The sequence below is a fragment of the Rattus norvegicus genome, chromosome 2 (genome assembly GCF_021556685.1).
Source record: "Rattus norvegicus strain SHRSP/BbbUtx chromosome 2, alternate assembly SHRSP_T2T, whole genome shotgun sequence".
In the NCBI taxonomy this organism is placed as follows: domain Eukaryota; kingdom Metazoa; phylum Chordata; class Mammalia; order Rodentia; family Muridae; genus Rattus; species Rattus norvegicus.
This window is the reverse complement of record NC_141535.1, coordinates 230404364-230422655: the sequence shown is the minus strand read 5'-3', so window position 1 is coordinate 230422655 and position 18292 is coordinate 230404364. Positions and strand designations below refer to the sequence as shown.

Below are 18292 nucleotides of genomic sequence, written 5' to 3'. Positions count from 1 at the left end.
TATTAAGCTTTAACATACATTCGATAATGGCATGTTATTTGTGACATTTTTAAATTTATCAAATGTCACCAAAATTTTATCATAGATTTTGTATTGTTTTGCTTTTTACTGGCATGAAGAAAGCAGAATAGTCAGAAAAAAGCTATAATTTCAAAAAATAGAGTAGCGCATTTTCGGGAAAATTATAAAAAAACAATAGGATCACGAGTTCATGCTGAAGACATTCGCTGCTTATTTGGGAGAGAAATGCGATGGTTGAGGTTATTCCTTGCTTTCCATGTAGCAATAATATGACTTTCTCATGATCCCAAATCCTTTCTCATAAATATGATATAAAGGTGCACAAAATTCATCCTCTAAGGACTATGCTATAACACATTTATTGAGCCATAATAACCAAGACCTGTCATAAAACTGTGATTAATAATCCATCAGCAAAATTGACGGGTAAGTCAGTATGCTGCAGGGTGACAAAATGGAGAGCAATGAAGACCCTGAGGGCCAGCTGGCCTTACATAGAAAAGGATGCTAACACAGTGCCTGTCCCTATATCTATAGCACGGTGACAAAACCATGGAGGCTGGAGAACAAAGTTTATATTCTACGACTGAAAACATTAAGAGTCATCGTGATGATGGGGTGGGAGGTGTTGAGGGATGTCTCAGTTGGAGAAATGCTTCTGTGTAAGCAAGAGAATGAGTTCAGATCTCCGGTATCTACAGAAGAAGATAGACACAGCAGCATATGCACGCCTATCACCAGCCCCAGAGAGGTATAGCTAGGTCGAAACTGTGGCTTGCTGGCTAGCCAGCCTCCCCTAATCAGTAAGCCAGTGAAAGACCCTGTCACAAAAAATAAGATGGATGGCTCCCAACGAACAGGAGGTTGCTCTCTGGCCTCCACAAGCAAGGAGAGAATTTTGTCCACCCACCTACAAGCACACACACACACATGCACACATACAAAACACACACATGCACACATACACACACACACACACACACACACACACACACACACACACGCAATATACATAGACTGACCCATGGAAACAGGCATATCATTTACTCACACATGTTTTTCATCCCAGCTCGTAAAATACGTACTATGAATTAAGAATTGACTCAGTCATACTTGAGAAATCCATAGCTATTAATGAGAGGTCATGTAGATATGCAGACAGGTAAGCAAAGGGGTCCTTTCCCCAGCATTAGAAAATATAAACTTTACGCACATGTGTCAGTTATTTTAGTCTCTCTATTCATTAATTCTTATAATAATACAGTAATTACTTCAATATAGAGCAAAACAAGAAACACCACTGGATATGTAGGATACTGATATTTTTAAGTTTTGAACAATTTTTTTCATATTCTACTAAGGTTTCTTTTTTGCTGACTTAATTTCAAATATAACCCAAAGGAAAAAAATATTGTTTCAAACACAATCTCCCAAAAGATAATCTAAAGTTATAGTTTCATTTTGATGTGGCAACTGGAGGGGAAGATTTAGAAACTCGTGTGAAAATAAAGTTTCATATAAAATTCTCTTGTTTATAAATGAAACATATAAAAGCTTAAAAATAAAACAAGTTCACTCTGAGGACTTTAAATGCCTCAAAGCATCATTGTTTTGACAGTTGGTGAAATTGTTGAATCAAACATATGCTATATTTAAAAGAATGTAGCATATAAAACCATGTTATATTTAAAAGAATGAAAGCATATAAAACTATACACTATTTAACAGTACAATATATAAAGATTACTAGAATATTTTAAGGGTTTCTTAATGATAACAAATTTAGGAATCCACATAGCTCATTGATTTTACATATACATGTATCAAAACATGTATTTATATACCAATATATTAATATATACAATGATAGATTTCCAAATTATAGTCAGATTAAAAAATTATACACTAATAAGGATAAAATTGTGATAAAAACAAAACCATTGGCTACTTGACACTAACTTTATGTTAAAATGTCTTTGCTTACATAAATTAACTCATTCAAGTTTTGTAACCATCACACAAGATAGGTTCAGTTTGCTACCTGTTAATTATGTCACACAAGACATATAAACATCTTGGCTAGTGAGGTCATGGGTCTTAGAGGACAGACTGTTATGGCCACCTTTCAAATCCTGTATAATTTATAACTAGATTTAAAATACTCATCCCTATACACACAGATAGGTGTAGGTCTCACTCTTTCTTCATCGAAAAAGCTTATTTTTATAGCAGACTAAAAATTTAGTCATAGAGGAATCTGACATAGAGGAGGTCAGATTCATTATGGAAATCTTGCAGTCTCCCCATCCTTTGCCTCCCAGTGAATTGCTTACATTATTTTTAAAGTGGCATTTCTGTCTATTCTTTGAAAATTCCACACGTTATCTTTTAACTGTATGTATTCCCGACCTCCCTCACTATCTTTAAAAACAAAATATAAAACAAACAAACAATACCGTAAGACAACAGTTTGTGTTGCCTACTACCCCTGGGTCCTGGCAGTGCTCTAGAGGGTGGTCCATATAGCATGTGCCAATCCACTGAAGAAAATGGGCTTCCCTTCACCCAGCAGCAATCCAATGAGTCACATTCCTATCAGATGCTTGTTTGAGAATTGGAAGAGAACGCTTAATGTTTGTTCTCCATCTTAGTACAACTGCTTCATTTCATGAAAGAAATCAATACTACATTACTTTTCAACATTGTATTTTACATGAAACTTAAGTAATACATTAACCACAACTAAAACTGCACCTATAATGAAAACCAGAAATTTAAGAGCTTATAAAGGCTCCGTATGTGTTTATACTTTGACTTCTATTAACACGACTAATAACATTAGTAACACTGTGTTCTTACCAAAAGATTATGTTATTATGCAAACCAATATGTACAAATACATTTTAAAATAAACTTACACTTATTCTTTAATTTAAAAGAATAATACATTCTAAACAACAAATAGAACCATAAGTAATATAAATTACCATAAAATTACTCAAACCCCAATAATTACAAAGTTACTTGTTGATGGTTGGAAAGTTTCGTACAGTCTTTTGCAACTATTTTTAACTACATAATGCCTCTGACTGGATCATGATTTGATGCAGACTATCTCTTCTCAGTTTACCCATAAAACTGGTAACGTCGTTAGAACAGTCCATGGATCTCAGTAGGGACTTCTCTCCGGATTATATTGTTACTGCTGACTTCTTTCAGCTTTCACTAAATTAGCAGCGATTGTACTTAAATCTTTCTAGCTCAAGTCTGAGGTAAAATTGCATATTTAGTACTCTACTGTCAATCAAAGCATAATAAGAAATCGGAATCTCTTCTGTACAAAAGTGAGCTAATTCTTCTGATCATTGGAAAAGGTGAAAGAGACTGAGACCTGGATTTCTTTACTCTTCCTCTTGTCACTCAGCTCCCATTGGCCCTTGTTTATTGAATGGAAAAGACTCAGGCATCCTACTATGACCTTTTGCCCTCCCTTATCGACTGCTGATTGATTGACCCAAGGAGTTACCATTTAGCCCAGGTTGCCCATGAACTTTTAATGCCCCTCCCTCAGCTACCTGAGCATGGAGGATTATAAACTTGTACATTACCCTGGAATCTCATTTATTTTAAACATCAATATTACTAATGACTATGATTAGCTTTCAGGCATTAAATTAGTTGGTGACATTTAACCCAGTGGGTTGAAAAGAAGCATTTGCAATTCTAACACCTCCAGGCAATGGCTACTCTCAGGGGCTCCTTTTAATCTTCTTCCCCCTGCCATTGGTCAACAGCCCAAGGTCTTTGTCTGAGGTTACCCCAGACTCCTTATATCTGTTTGCTCCCTGGTTTTCTAATCTGCCTTGTTAAGGGGAGTTGATTTCCACAGGTCTACTCAAGAACTGTTTGAGGATGATGAGTGCTGGAAAAGCCAATGGAATATGGTCACAAGTTCGTGGCAGCAGCAGAACACTGATTTGAACACTGATTTGGTTTGTTTCACCAAAAGGGAATAGATTATTTCTCTTGTATAGCTGGATCTGCACTAGGCAGAGAGGAACAGAAGACAGTCCAATGATGCACTATGGTATCTGGCACAGTACAAAGCAGTCCTTGAAACCACAGTCCTTGAACAGGGAGTAGTGGAGCAAACCAGAGACAACTGTAAACTCTAGCAGAAGGATAGCCTGCATTCCTTCCTGAAGGTTGATCAGACGTTAGCCAGTGAGTAGTTAATAAACACAACATGCCAGTCTCAGAGAAGAAACGGGGTCCTAAAGGATGTAACTGTTAGTGGTCATATATGTATAAGCAGAATTAGAGGGCCGAGTCAATCATACTTATATATTTAGGAATGCAAACATACATGCAACAAAGACACTGAGGCCATGAATTTGATATAGGCAAGGAGGAACAGAGGAGATGAGGGAGGAGAGGATGGTGTAATTATAGCATAATTTCAAATATAAAATATCATAAAGTAGAAGTCAGTTCTAAACCTTTAAATTTTTGTGGGGGAGCTTACTAAAGTGATCTCATGAGACACATGAACATTAGGGTTATTTTTTGAGGTGAACTTAAAGCAAAAGTTACTCATTAAAAGCTTAAACACATTTCAAAAACATTTTAAAGCCACTTCATTTATAAGCAAGCATCCTTGTTTCCTAGAAAGCAGCAAAGACTTTCCACTGTGCGCTGACACCTAGGCTTGAAGGAGGACTCTGTTACAATAAACAAACCTGGAAGAACTGCAGTGACAATCCCCAAAAGGCATTTAAGCATAGCACTGCACACAGAACTCCTTCAACAGCTGAGTGAGGGATGGAGATAAAATGTGCCAGTGCAAAGAAATTCTGGAAAGCATACGGCACTTAGCATCAGGATTTGAGGACACTCCAACAGAACTGATGTTTGAGGTGTTTTTCTTAACAATGAAGTGGGAGTCTGGTGCAATGAGCCCATGCCTTGATTCAAATACATCAAAGCTCCAGTTCTATATCATTGTTTCTATGATATATAGTGATCGTGGACACATCATTATTGCTCTTAAAGGCTGTGAGACATAGGACATTTCTCCTTATCAAAAGTAATGATATCCCCGGTGAGTGAGAGACCCAACCGCCTGGTCAGGTGGGCACTCCTGAGGCTGCAGAGCAGAAGAGACCACCAACACTGCTCACCCCTGCCCACATCCCTGGCCCAAGAGGAAACTGTATAAGGCCTCTGGGCTCCCGTGGGGGAGGGCCCAGGAGCAGCAGGACTTCTGCGCCTGAGACACCGCCGGATCCTGAAAGAAACAGACCGGATAAACAGTTCTCTGCACCCAAATCCCGTGGGAGGGAGAGCTAAACCTTCAGAGAGGCAGACAAGCCTGGGAAACCAGAAGAGACTGCTCCCTGCACACACATCTCGGACGCCAGAGGAAAAAGCCAAAGACCATCTGGAACCCTGGTGCACTGAAGCTCCCGGAAGGGGCGGCACAGGTCTTCCTGGTTGCTGCCGCTGCAGAGAGCCCCTGGGCAGCACCCCACGAGCGAACCTGAGCCTCGGGACCACAGGTAAGACCAAATTTTCTGCTGCAAGAAAGCTGCCTGGTGAACTCAAGACACAGGCCCACAGGAACAGCTGAAGACCTGTAGAGAGGAAAAACTACACGCCCGAAAGCAGAACACACTGTCCCCATAACTGACGGAAAGAGAGGAAAACAGGTCTACAGCACTCCTGACACACAGGCTTATAGGTCAGTCTACCCACTGTCAGAAATAGCAGAACAAAGTAACACTAGAGATAATCTGATGGCGAGAGGCAAGCGCAGGAACCCAAGCAACAGAAACCAAGACTGCATGCCATCATCGGACCCCAATTCTCCCACCAAAACAAACATGGAATATCCAAACACACCAGAAAAGCAAGATCTAGTTTCAAAATCATATTTGATCATGATGCTGGAGGACTTCAAGAAAGACATGAACACACTTAGGGAAACACAGGAAATCATTAATAAACAAGTAGAAGCCTACAAAGAGGAATGGCAAAAATCCCTGAAAGAATTCCAGGAAAACACAATCAAACAGATGAAGGAATTAAAAATGGAAATAGAAGCAATCAAGAAAGAACACATGGAAACAACCCTGGATATAGAAAACCAAAAGAAGAGACAAGGAGCTGTAGATACAAGCTTCACCAACAGAATACAAGAGATGGAAGAGAGAATCTCGGGAGCAGAAGATTTCATAGAAATCATTGACTCAACTGTCAAAGATAATGTAAAGCGGAAAAAGCTACTGGTCCAAAACATACAGGAAATCCAGGACTCAATGAGAAGATCAAACCTAAGGATAATAGGTATAGAAGAGAGTGAAGACTCCCAGCTCAAAGGACCAGTAAATATCTTCAACAAAATCATAGAAGAAAACTTCCCTAACCTAAAAAAAGAGATACCCATAGGCATACAAGAAGCCTACAGAACTCCAAATAGATTGGACCAGAAAAGAAACACCTCCCGTCACATAATTGTCAAAACACCAAACGCACAAAATAAAGAAAGAATATTAAAAGCAGTAAGGGAAAAAGGTCAAGTAACATATAAAGGGAGACCTATCAGAATCACACCAGACTTCTCGCCAGAAACTATGAAGGCCAGAAGATCCTGGACTGATGTCATACAGACCCTAAGAGAACACAAATGCCAGCCCAGGTTACTGTATCCAGCAAAACTCTCAATTAACATTGATGGAGAAACCAAGATATTCCATGACAAAACCAAATTTACACAATATCTTTCTACAAATCCAGCACTACAAAGGATAATAAATGGTAAAGCCCAACATAAGGAGGCAAGCTATACCCTAGAAGAAGCAAGAAACTAATCGTCTTGGCAACAAAACAAAGAGAATGAAAGCACACAAACATAACCTTACATCCAAATATGAATATAACGGGAAGCAATAATCACTATTCCTTAATATCTCTCAATATCAATGGCCTCAACTCCCCAATAAAAAGACATAGATTAACAAACTGGATACGCAACGAGGACCCTGCATTCTGCTGCCTACAGGAAACACACCTCAGAGACAAAGACAGACACTACCTCAGAGTGAAAGGCTGGAAAACAACTTTCCAAGCAAATGGTCAGAAGAAGCAAGCTGGAGTAGCCATTCTAATATCAAATAAAATCAATTTCCAACTAAAAGTCATCAAAAAAGATAAGGAAGGACACTTCATATTCATCAAAGGAAAGATCCACCAAGATGAACTCTCAATCCTAAATATCTATGCCCCAAATACAAGGGCACCTACATACATAAAAGAAACCTTACTAAAGCTCAAAACACACATTGCACCTCACACAATAATAGTGGGAGATTTTAACACCCCACTCTCATCAATGGACAGATCATGGAAACAGAAATTAAACAGTGATGTCGACAGACTAAGAGAAGTCATGAGCCAAATGGACTTAACGGATATTTATAGAACATTCTATCCTAAAGCAAAAGGATATACCTTCTTCTCAGCTCCTCATGGTACTTTCTCCAAAATTGACCATATAATTGGTCAAAAAACGGGCCTAAACAGGTACAAAAAGATAGAAATAATCCCATGCGTGCTATCAGACCACCACGGCCTAAAACTGGTCTTCAATAACAATAAGGGAAGAATGCCCACATATACGTGGAAATTGAACAATGCTCTACTCAATGATAACCTGGTCAAGGAAGAAATAAAGAAAGAAATTAAAAACTTTTTAGAATTTAATGAAAATGAGGATACAACATACTCAAACTTATGGGACACAATGAAAGCTGTGCTAAGAGGAAAACTCATAGCGCTGAGTGCCTGCAGAAAGAAACAGGAAAGAGCATATGTCAGCAGCGTGACAGCACACCTAAAAGCTCTAGAACAAAAAGAAACAAATACACCCAGGAGGAGTAGAAGGCAGGAAATAATCAAACTCAGAGCTGAAATCAACCAAGTAGAAACAAAAAGGGCCATAGAAAGAATCAACAGGACCAAAAGTTGGTTCTTTGAGAAAATCAACAAGATAGATAAACCCTTAGCCAGACTAACGAGAGGACACAGAGAGTGCGTCCAAATTAACAAAATCAGAAATGAAAAGGGAGACATAACTACAGATTCAGAGGAAATTCAAAAAATCATCAGATCTTACTATAAAAACCTATATTCAACAAAATTTGAAAATCTTCAGGAAATGGACAATTTCCTAGACAGATACCAGGTATCAAAGTTAAATCAGGAACAGATAAACCAGTTAAACAACCCCATAACTCCTAAGGAAATAGAAGCAGTCATTAAAGGTCTCCCAACCAAAAAGAGCCCAGGTCCAGATGGGTTTAGTGCAGAATTCTATCAAACCTTCATAGAAGACCTCATACCAATATTATCCAAACTATTCCACAAAATTGAAACAGATGGAGCCCTACCAAATTCCTTCTACGAAGCTACAATTACTCTTATACCTAAACCACACAAAGACACAACAAAGAAAGAGAACTTCAGACCAATTTCCCTTATGAATATCGACGCAAAAATACTCAATAAAATTCTGGCAAACCGAATTCAAGAGCACATCAAAACAATCATCCACCATGATCAAGTAGGCTTCATCCCAGGCATGCAGGGATGGTTTAATATACGGAAAACCATCAACGTGATCCATTATATAAACAAACTGAAAGAACAGAACCACATGATCATTTCATTAGATGCTGAGAAAGCATTTGACAAAATTCAACACCCCTTCATGATAAAAGTCCTGGAAAGAATAGGAATTCAAGGCCCATACCTAAACATAGTAAAAGCCATATACAGCAAACCAGTTGCTAACATTAAACTAAATGGAGAGAAACTTGAAGCAATCCCACTAAAATCAGGGACTAGACAAGGCTGCCCACTCTCTCCCTACTTATTCAATATAGTTCTTGAAGTTCTAGCCAGAGCAATCAGACAACAAAAGGAGATCAAAGGTATACAGATCGGAAAAGAAGAGGTCAAAATATCACTATTTGCAGATGATATGATAGTATATTTAAGTGATCCCAAAAGTTCCACCAGAGAACTACTAAAGCTGATAAACAACTTCAGCAAAGTGGCTGGGTATAAAATTAACTCAAATAAATCAGTTGCCTTCCTCTATACAAAAGAGAAACAAGCCGAGAAAGAAATTAGGGAAACGACACCCTTCATAATAGACCCAAATAATATAAAGTACCTCGGTGTGACTTTAACCAAGCAAGTAAAAGATCTGTACAATAAGAACTTCAAGACACTGAAGAAAGAAATTGAAGAAGACCTCAGAAGATGGAAAGATCTCCCATGCTCATGGATTGGCAGGATTAATATAGTAAAAATGGCCATTTTACCAAAAGCGATCTACAGATTCAATGCAATCCCCATCAAAATACCAATCCAATTCTTCAAAGAGTTAGACAGAACAATCTGCAAATTCATCTGGAATAACAAAAAACCCAGGATAGCTAAAACTATCCTCAACAATAAAAGGACTTCAGGGGGAATCACTATCCCAGAACTCAAGCAGTATTACAGAGCAATAGTGATAAAAACTGCATGGTATTGGTACAGAGACAGACAGATAGACCAATGGAATAGAATTGAAGACCCAGAAATGAACCCACACACCTATGGTCACTTGATTTTTGACAAAGGAGCCAAAACCATCCATTGGAAAAAAGATAGCATTTTCAGCAAATGGTGCTGGTTCAACTGGAGGGCAACATGTAGAAGAATGCAGATCGATCCATGCTTATCACCCTGTACAAAGCTTAAGTCCAAGTGGATCAAGGACCTCCACATCAAACCAGACACACTCAAACTAATAGAAGAAAAACTAGGGAAGCATCTGGAACACATGGGCACTGGAAAAAATTTCCTGAACAAAACACCAATGGCTTATGCTCTAAGATCAAGAATTGACAAATGGGATCTCATAAAACTGCAAAGCTTCTGTAAGGCAAAGGACACTGTGGTTAGGACAAAACGGCAACCAACAGATTGGGAAAAGATCTTTACCAACCCTACAACAGATAGAGGCCTTATATCCAAAATATACAAAGAACTCAAGAAGTTAGACCGCAGGGAAACAAATAACCCTATTAAAAAATGGGGTTCAGAGCTAAACAAAGAATTCACAGCTGAGGAATGCCGAATGGCTGAGAAACACCTAAAGAAATGTTCAACATCTTTAGTCATAAGGGAAATGCAAATCAAAACAACCCTGAGATTTCACCTCACACCAGTGCGATTGGCTAAGATCAAAAACTCAGGTGACAGCAGATGCTGGCGAGGATGTGGAGAAAGAGGAACACTCCTCCATTGTTGGTGGGATTGCAGACTGGTAAAACCATTCTGGAAATCAGTCTGGAGGTTCCTCAGAAAATTGGACATTGAACTGCCTGAGGATCCAGCTATACCTCTCTTGGGCATATACCCAAAAGATGCCTCAACATATAAAAGAGACACGTGCTCCACTATGTTCATTGCAGCCTTATTTATAATAGCCAGAAAATGGAAAGAACCCAGATGCCCTTCAACAGAGGAATGGATACAGAAAATGTGGTACATCTACACAATGGAATATTACTCAGCTATCAAAAACAACGAGTTTATGAAATTCGTAGGCAAATGGTTGGAACTGGAAAATATCATCCTGAGTGAACTAACCCAATCACAGAAAGACATACATGGTATGCACTCATTGATAAGTGGCTATTAGCCCAAATGCTTGAATTACCCTAGATCCCTAGAACAAACGAAACTCAAGACGGATGATCAAAATGTGAATGCTTCACTCCTTCTTTAAATGAGGAAAAAGAATACCCTTGGCAGGGAAGGGAGAGGCAAAGATTAAAACAGAGACTGAAGGAACACCCATTCAGAGCCTGTCCCACATTTGGCCCATACATATACAGCCACCCAATTGGACTAGATGGATGAAGCAAAGAAGTGCAGACCGACAGGAGCCGGATGTAGATCGCTCCTGAGAGACACAGCCAGAATACAGCAAATACAGAGGCGAATGCCAGCAGCAAACCACTGAACTGAGAATAGGTCCCCTATTGAAGGAATCAGAGAAAGAACTGGAAGAGCTTGAAGGGGCTCGAGACCCCAAAAGTACAACAATGCCAAGCAACCAGAGCCTCCAGGGACTAAGCCACTACCTAAAGACTATACATGGACTGACCCTGGACTCTGACCCCATAGGGAGGGGGACAATGGGGGGAGGGTGGGGAGGGGAACACCCATAAGGAAGGGGAGGGGGGAGGGGGATGTTTGCCCGGAAACCGGGAAAGGGAATAACACTCGAAATGTATATAAGAAATACTCAAGTTAATAAAAAAAAAAAAAAAGTAATGATATCTACTACACAAACTTTCTGGAGACTGAGGAAAAACGAGCAACCCTTGTTGGTTTGTGTTGCTCGCAATGTTATCAATATAATGCATTTATCGTAGCAGCATGGCCTTTTTATGAAATGTCAAGATTTAATATTCAAGTTAATTTCGATTAGCTTATCTTTACTTAGCTAAATGCTAGATTCCATCTATATATATATATATATATATATATATATATATATATATATATATATATCCAGGGTCAGGCTGCTTCACATCTGTAACTAAGGCCAGTTTGGTTAATGGTAATTCACATACAGTACTTCACTCATTTATTACTAAATACATATGCTCCTTCTGACTTTGTAGCTGTCTGTATGCGAACGGCACTGAGGGCAAACCATGGTTTCATAATATTTACTAACAATAAAAATAAAGTTAGCAAGCTCTTAAAATAATTCCTAACTTTAAATCTTGCCTATACCAGCAACTTTCATGTATATGAATAAATACCACAAATATATGTGATTTCTAAGCTACGACTACCATTTTCAAAACACAAAAGAGCTTTTATTGCTTATATTTGTTCAGTTTTAGAACAAATTATTTCTAAATAGAATTATAAACAGACTGTGTCAGAAGGAAGAGAACACATAATCACAAATAGGCAGCACCTGAATTCTAACAGCAAGTAAGAACTCTATTTTAACCCCACTCTAGTATAGAGTAGGTTCAGACTTAAAATCATGAGGAAATTTTAAGATAACTTACATTGCAATAATTCAAGTCAATGATTATGGTGTCTAGAATACTTAAATTAATACAATAAAGATTGAACTTGAAAAACCTAAAAATACCTAGAAAACGCAACTGTTTAAACTAGAATCACACATTTTAAGCGAATAAATTTACATTCTAAGTTTGCAATGAATTTTCTACCCCAAACCTAAAAGGCATATTTCCATCTCTCATCATTGAATGTGTAACCAACAGGTCAAGCAGAGTTGGAGGCAGTACAGTGAACTATTGTGATAACTGGCAGCAAACTTTGACAACCGCAGGAACTAAAAGTGACCATATGGAATCTTAACAGCAAATTCAGAAATAAAACGTGCTTACATAACATAACAAATTTTTTTCATTTTTAGAACATTGTCAACTAACCTGGAGCCCTGAGATCTCTCAGACTCCAACCGGGCAGCATAAACAAGCTGGCCTGAGGGCCCTGACACATACACAGCAGAGGATGGCCCGGTCTGGCCTTAGTTAGAGAAGATGTCTAACCCTCAAGAGACGTGAGGCCTGAGGGAGTGTGGAGGCCTGTTGGGGAGGGGGAGAACATCCTCTTGGAGACAGGGGGGAGAATGAGTGTGATGAGGATCTATGGGAGTGGGGACTGGGAAGGGGACAATGGCTAGACTATAAAAGAATAAAAGTAATCAGAAAAAAAAAAGCCTGATCATAATATAAAACAAGCCTAAAGTTTCTTTTTATTTCCTTTTTTGTGTGTGTAGGAAATTTGCCTTTGTGTATTTTCTTTTTATTATTGGATATTTTCTTTATTTGCATTTTAAATGTTATCCCCTTTCTAGGTTCCCTCTCTGGAAACCCGCTATCCCATCATCCCTCCCCCTGCTTCTATGAGGGTGTCCCCAACCCACCCATCCACTCCCAGATCCCTGCCCTGGCATTTCCCTACGCTGGGGCATTGAGTCTTCACAGGACCAACAGCCTCTAATCCCATTGATGTCCTACAAGGCCCATCCTTTGCTATGTATGTGACTGGAGGTATGAGTCCATCCATGTATATCCTTTGGTTGGTGGTTTTGTCCCTGGGACTTCTGGAGGTGTCTGGTTGGTTGATATTTTTGTTCTTCCTATGGGTGGTAAACATCTTCAGCTCCTTCAGTCCTTTCTCTAATTCCTCCATTGGGGTCCCAATGGTCAGTGAAATGGTTGGTGGAGAACATCTGCATCTGTATTGGTCAGGTTCTGGCAAAGCATTTCAGAGGACAGCTGTACCAGGCTCCTGACAGGAAGTGCTTCTTGGCATCAGCAATATGGTGTCTGTGAGTAGGATGGACCCCCAGGTGGGGCAGTCTCTAGATGGCCTTTCCTTCAGGCTCTGATCCACATTTTGTCTCCATATCTCCTCCTTTAAGTATTTTGCTCCCCTTTCTAAGAAAGAATAAAAAGCATCCACACTTTGGTCTTCCTTCTTCTAGAGCTTCATTTGGTTTGTTTGTTGTATCTTGGGTATTCTGAGATTTTGGGCTAATATTCACTTATCAGTGAATGCATACCATGTGTGAGGTTTTCTTCTTTTGTTGTTGTTGTTGTGGGTTTTTTTTTGTTTTGTTTTGATGATAATTGAGTTACATCACTCAGGATGATATTTTCCATCCCTTTGCCTATGAATTTCATGAAGTCTTTGTTTTTAATAGTTCCCTTCTGTAAATGTACCACATTTTCTGTATCCATTCCTCTGTTGAGGGACATCTGGGTTCTTTCCAGCTTCTGGCTATTATAAATAAGGCTGCTATGAACATAGTGGAACATGTGTCTTTGTTGTATGTTGGAGCATCATTCGGGTATCTGTCCAGGAGTGGTATAGCTGGGTCCTCAGGTAGTGCAATGTCCAATTATCTAAGGAACCTCCAGACTGATTTCCAGAGTGGTTGTACCAGCTTGCAATCCCACCAACAATGGAGGAGTGTTCCTCTTTCTCCACATCCTCACCAGCATCTGTTCTTACCTGAGCTTTTGGTCTTAGCCATTCTGACTGGTGTGAGGTGAAATCTCAGGGTTGTTTTGATTTGCATTTCCCTTATAACTAAAGATGTTGAACATTTCTTTAGGTGCTTCTTAGACATTCGATATTCCTCAGCTGAAATTCTTTGTTTAGTTCTGTACCCCCACTTTTAAATAGGGTTATTTGGTTCCCTAGAGTCTAACTTTTTGAGTTCTTTGTATATATTTAATATTAGCCCTTTATCAGATGTAGGATTGGTAAAGATCTTTTCCCAATCTGTAGGTGGCCATTTTGTCCTATTGACAGTGTCCTTTACCTTACAGACTCTTTTCAATTTTATGAGGTCCCATTTGTCAATTGTTGATCTTAGAACATAAGCCATTGGTGTTCTGTTCAGGAAATTTTCCCCAGTACCCATGTGTTTGAGACTTTTCCCCACTTTTATTTGTATAAGATTAAGTTTTTCTGGTGGAGGTGCTTGATCCACTTGGACTTAAGCTTTGTATAGGAAGATAAGAATGGAATAATTTGCATTCTACTACATGCTGACCTCCAGTTGAACCAGCACCATTTGTTGAAAAAGCTGTCTTTTTTTCCACAGGATGGTTTTAGCTTCTTTGTCTAAGATCAAGTGACCATACGTGTGTAGGTTCATTTCTGGGTTTTCAGTTCTATTGCATTATTCTACCTGTCTATTTCTGTAATAATACCATGAATTTTTTCATCATTATTGCTTTATAATACAGCTTGAAGTCAGAGATGGTGATTCCCTGAGATGTTCTTTTTTGGTTGAAAATAGTTTTCACTATCCTGGGTTTTTTGATATTCCAAATGAATTCAAGAATTGCTCTTTCTAATTCTAAGAAAAATTAAGTTGGAATTTTGATGAGGATTGCACTGAATCTGTATATTGCTTTTGGCAAAATGGCCATTGTTATTATATTAATCCTGCCATTCCATGAGTATGGGAGATCTTTCCATCTTCTGAGGTCTTCTTCAATTTCTTTCTTCAGAGACTTGAAGATCTTGGCTTACAGATCTTTCACTTGTTTGGTTAGAGTCTACTCAAGAAATTTTATATTAATTCTAACTATTGTGAAGGGTATGGTTTCCCTAATCTCTTTCTCAGTCCATTTATTTTTTGAGTAGAGGAAGGCTACTGATTTGTTATCAGATTTAGGATTTCTCTGGTGAAATTTTTGGGGTCACTTAGGAATACAATCATATCATTTACAAATAGTGACATTTTGGCTTCTTCCTTTTGAATTTGTATCCCTTCCACCTCCTTTTGTTGTCTAATTGCTCTAGCTAGAACTTCAAGTACTATATTAAATAGATAGGTAGAGAGTGGGTAGTCTTCTCTAGTCCCTTGTTTTAGTGGGATTGATTCGAGCTCTTCTTTGTTTAGTTTGATGTCAGCTACTGGTTTGCTGTATATTGCTTTTACTATGTTTATGTATGGGCCTTGAATTCCTAATCTTTTCCAGACTTTAACATGAAGGGATTTTTGAATTTTTTCAAATGCTTTTTCAGCATCTAATGAAATGATCATGTGGTTTTTTTGTTTGAGTTTATGTGGTGGATTACGTTGATTGATTTCTGTATATAGAACCATCCATAAATCACTGGGATTAAGCCTATTTGATCATAATGGATGATTGTTTTGATGTCTTCTTGTATTCAGTTTGTGAGAATTTTATTGAGTAATTTTGCACGGATATTCATACGAGAAATTGGTCTGAAGTTCTCTTTCTTTGTTGTGTCTTTTTGTGGTTTTGGCATCAGCATAAATTAGGCTTCATAGAACAGACTGTGTAGAGTTTCTTCTGTTTCTATTTGTGGAATAGTTTGAAGAGTATTGGTATGAGGTCTTCTATGAAGGTTTGATAAAATTCTTCAATAAACGCATGTGGCCCTGGGCTTTTTTTTTTTTGGTTGGGAGACTTTTAATGACTGCTTATATTTCTTTAGGAGTTATGGGACTGTTTAAATGGCTTATCTGACATTGATTTAACTTTGGTGCCTGGTATTGGTCTAGAAAATTGTCCATTTCATCCAGATTTTCCAGTTTTCTTAAGTGTATGTTTTTGTAGTAGTATCTGATGATTTTTAAATTTCCTCATTGTCTGTTGTTGTGTCTACCTTTTCATTTCTGTTTAATTTCTGTTTTTGTTAATAGATACTGTCTCTGTGCTCCCTGTCTAGTCTGTCTAAGGGTTTATCTATCTTGTTGATTTTCTCAAAGAACCAGATCCTGGTTTTGTTGATTTTTGTATATTTCTTTTTGTTTTGACTTGGTTGATTTCAGCTCTGAGTTTGATTATTTGCTGCCTTCTACTCCTCTTGGGTATATTTGCTTCTTTTATTTCTAGAGCGGTTAAGTTTCTAGGGTATGATCTCTCCAGTTTCTTTTTGGAGGCACTCAGTTCTGTAAGTTTCTTGTATGTTCATGGACATCTCTTTCTTTAGGTTAGGAAAGTCTTCTTCTATAATTTTCTTGAAGATTTTTACTGGCCCTCTAAGTTGGGAATCTTCACTTTCTTCTATACCTATTATCATTAGATTTGGACTTTTCATTCAGTCCTGGATTTCCTCGATGTTTAGGGTTAGGAGTTTTTTGCATTTTGTTTGCATTCTGCATTTTCTTTCACTGTTGTGTAAATGTTTTCAATGGTATCTTCTGCACCTGTGATTTTCTCTTCTATCTCTTGTATTCTGTTGATGATGTTTGCATCTATAATTCCTGATCTCTTTCCTAGGTTTTCTATCTCCAGGGTTGTCTTCCCTTTTGATTTCTTTATTGTTTCTGTTTCCATATTTAGATACTAGATAGTTTTGTTCAATTCCTTCACTTGTTTGGTTGTGTTTTTCTGTAATTCTTTAAGGGATTTTTGTGTTTCCTCTTTAGGGCTTCTACCTGTTTACCTGTGTTCTGTATTTCTTTAAAGGAGTTTTTCATGTCCTTTTTAAAGTCCTCTATCATCATCATAAGATACGATTTTAATTCCAAGTTTTGCTTTTCCAGTGTGTTGGGGTATCTAGTACTTGCTGTACTGAGAGAACTGGGTTCTGAAGATGCTATGTAGCCTTGGTTTCTGTTGCTTATATTCCTGTGCTTGCATCTCACCATCTGGTTATCTTGGGTGTTAGTTGGGCTTGCTGTCTCTGACTGAAATCTGTACCTCCTGTGAGCCTGTGAGCCTGTGATCTTAGGTGTGACAGAACTTCTGAGAGACCAGCTCTCTCCAGGTATGATTTAGGTCCAGAGAACTGTTCTACAGGGTCAAATCTAGGGCACAGATGGAGTCCAGAAGAATCCTGTCTCCAGTTGCTCCAAAGTTGCTAAGCCAAGCCTGAAGTTTCTTCACTGACTCCTAGGTAAATCCACATGAAGTTGTTCTTGTTTTAGAAAAGACTTGCACCCTATGAAAAATAATTATACCAAAGGTATCTATGGTGGAACTGTAAATCTGCTCTTTACTGGGAATTAGAGGTGCTGACAGGTAAGGACAGCAAGTATACTCTTATGTGAACAGAGGGATTCACTGTGATATCTATGTCACTACGGGCTTGTCTCAGCCCAAGTGTATATGTGTATATGCCTAAGTGCGCTGAGATATCAGGTATGATAAAAGTTTTATGAGCTTCTGATAAATATTTCCTTTTTTATATTGTAGTAAAGGAAGTGAGGCCTAGGAAAGATGTTTAAATTGTCTGACACACTGTCTACCATGCTGCACATCATGTTCTGTAACTATTCTGAAACTTGTAAATAGAAAATGGGAAATTTAATGAATATAAATAATACCAAGTGCATATTTTTCCTTTAAGAGTTCATCTTTGTAATCAGTCATATCCTTTTATGCTTTGACCACCTTACCCTTTGCTTATAATTTTAAAATTAAATAACAGGTACAGGAAATACTTGTAACCATGGCTTTTTTGTTTGTTTGTTTGTTTTATTTTGTTTTGTTTAAGCATGACCCCAGGCAGTTCTGAGGCTGAGGCAAATTTTTTTTCCAATATGATTTTATACCATTTTAATTATATTCAAGTAATGAAGTCAGTTAAGGAACAAGTAAGACAATAAACATAGTCCCATGATCACTATTTCTAAGGGTTTATCAGGATGACCAAGATA

At 38.2% G+C, this 18292-nt stretch overlaps 1 protein-coding gene across 3 annotated transcripts in view; it reads right to left on the bottom strand.

The window, feature by feature from the left end:
- Positions 1-18292, bottom strand: part of Stpg2 (sperm-tail PG-rich repeat containing 2) — a 526121-nt gene that overhangs the window by 121455 nt on the left and 386374 nt on the right.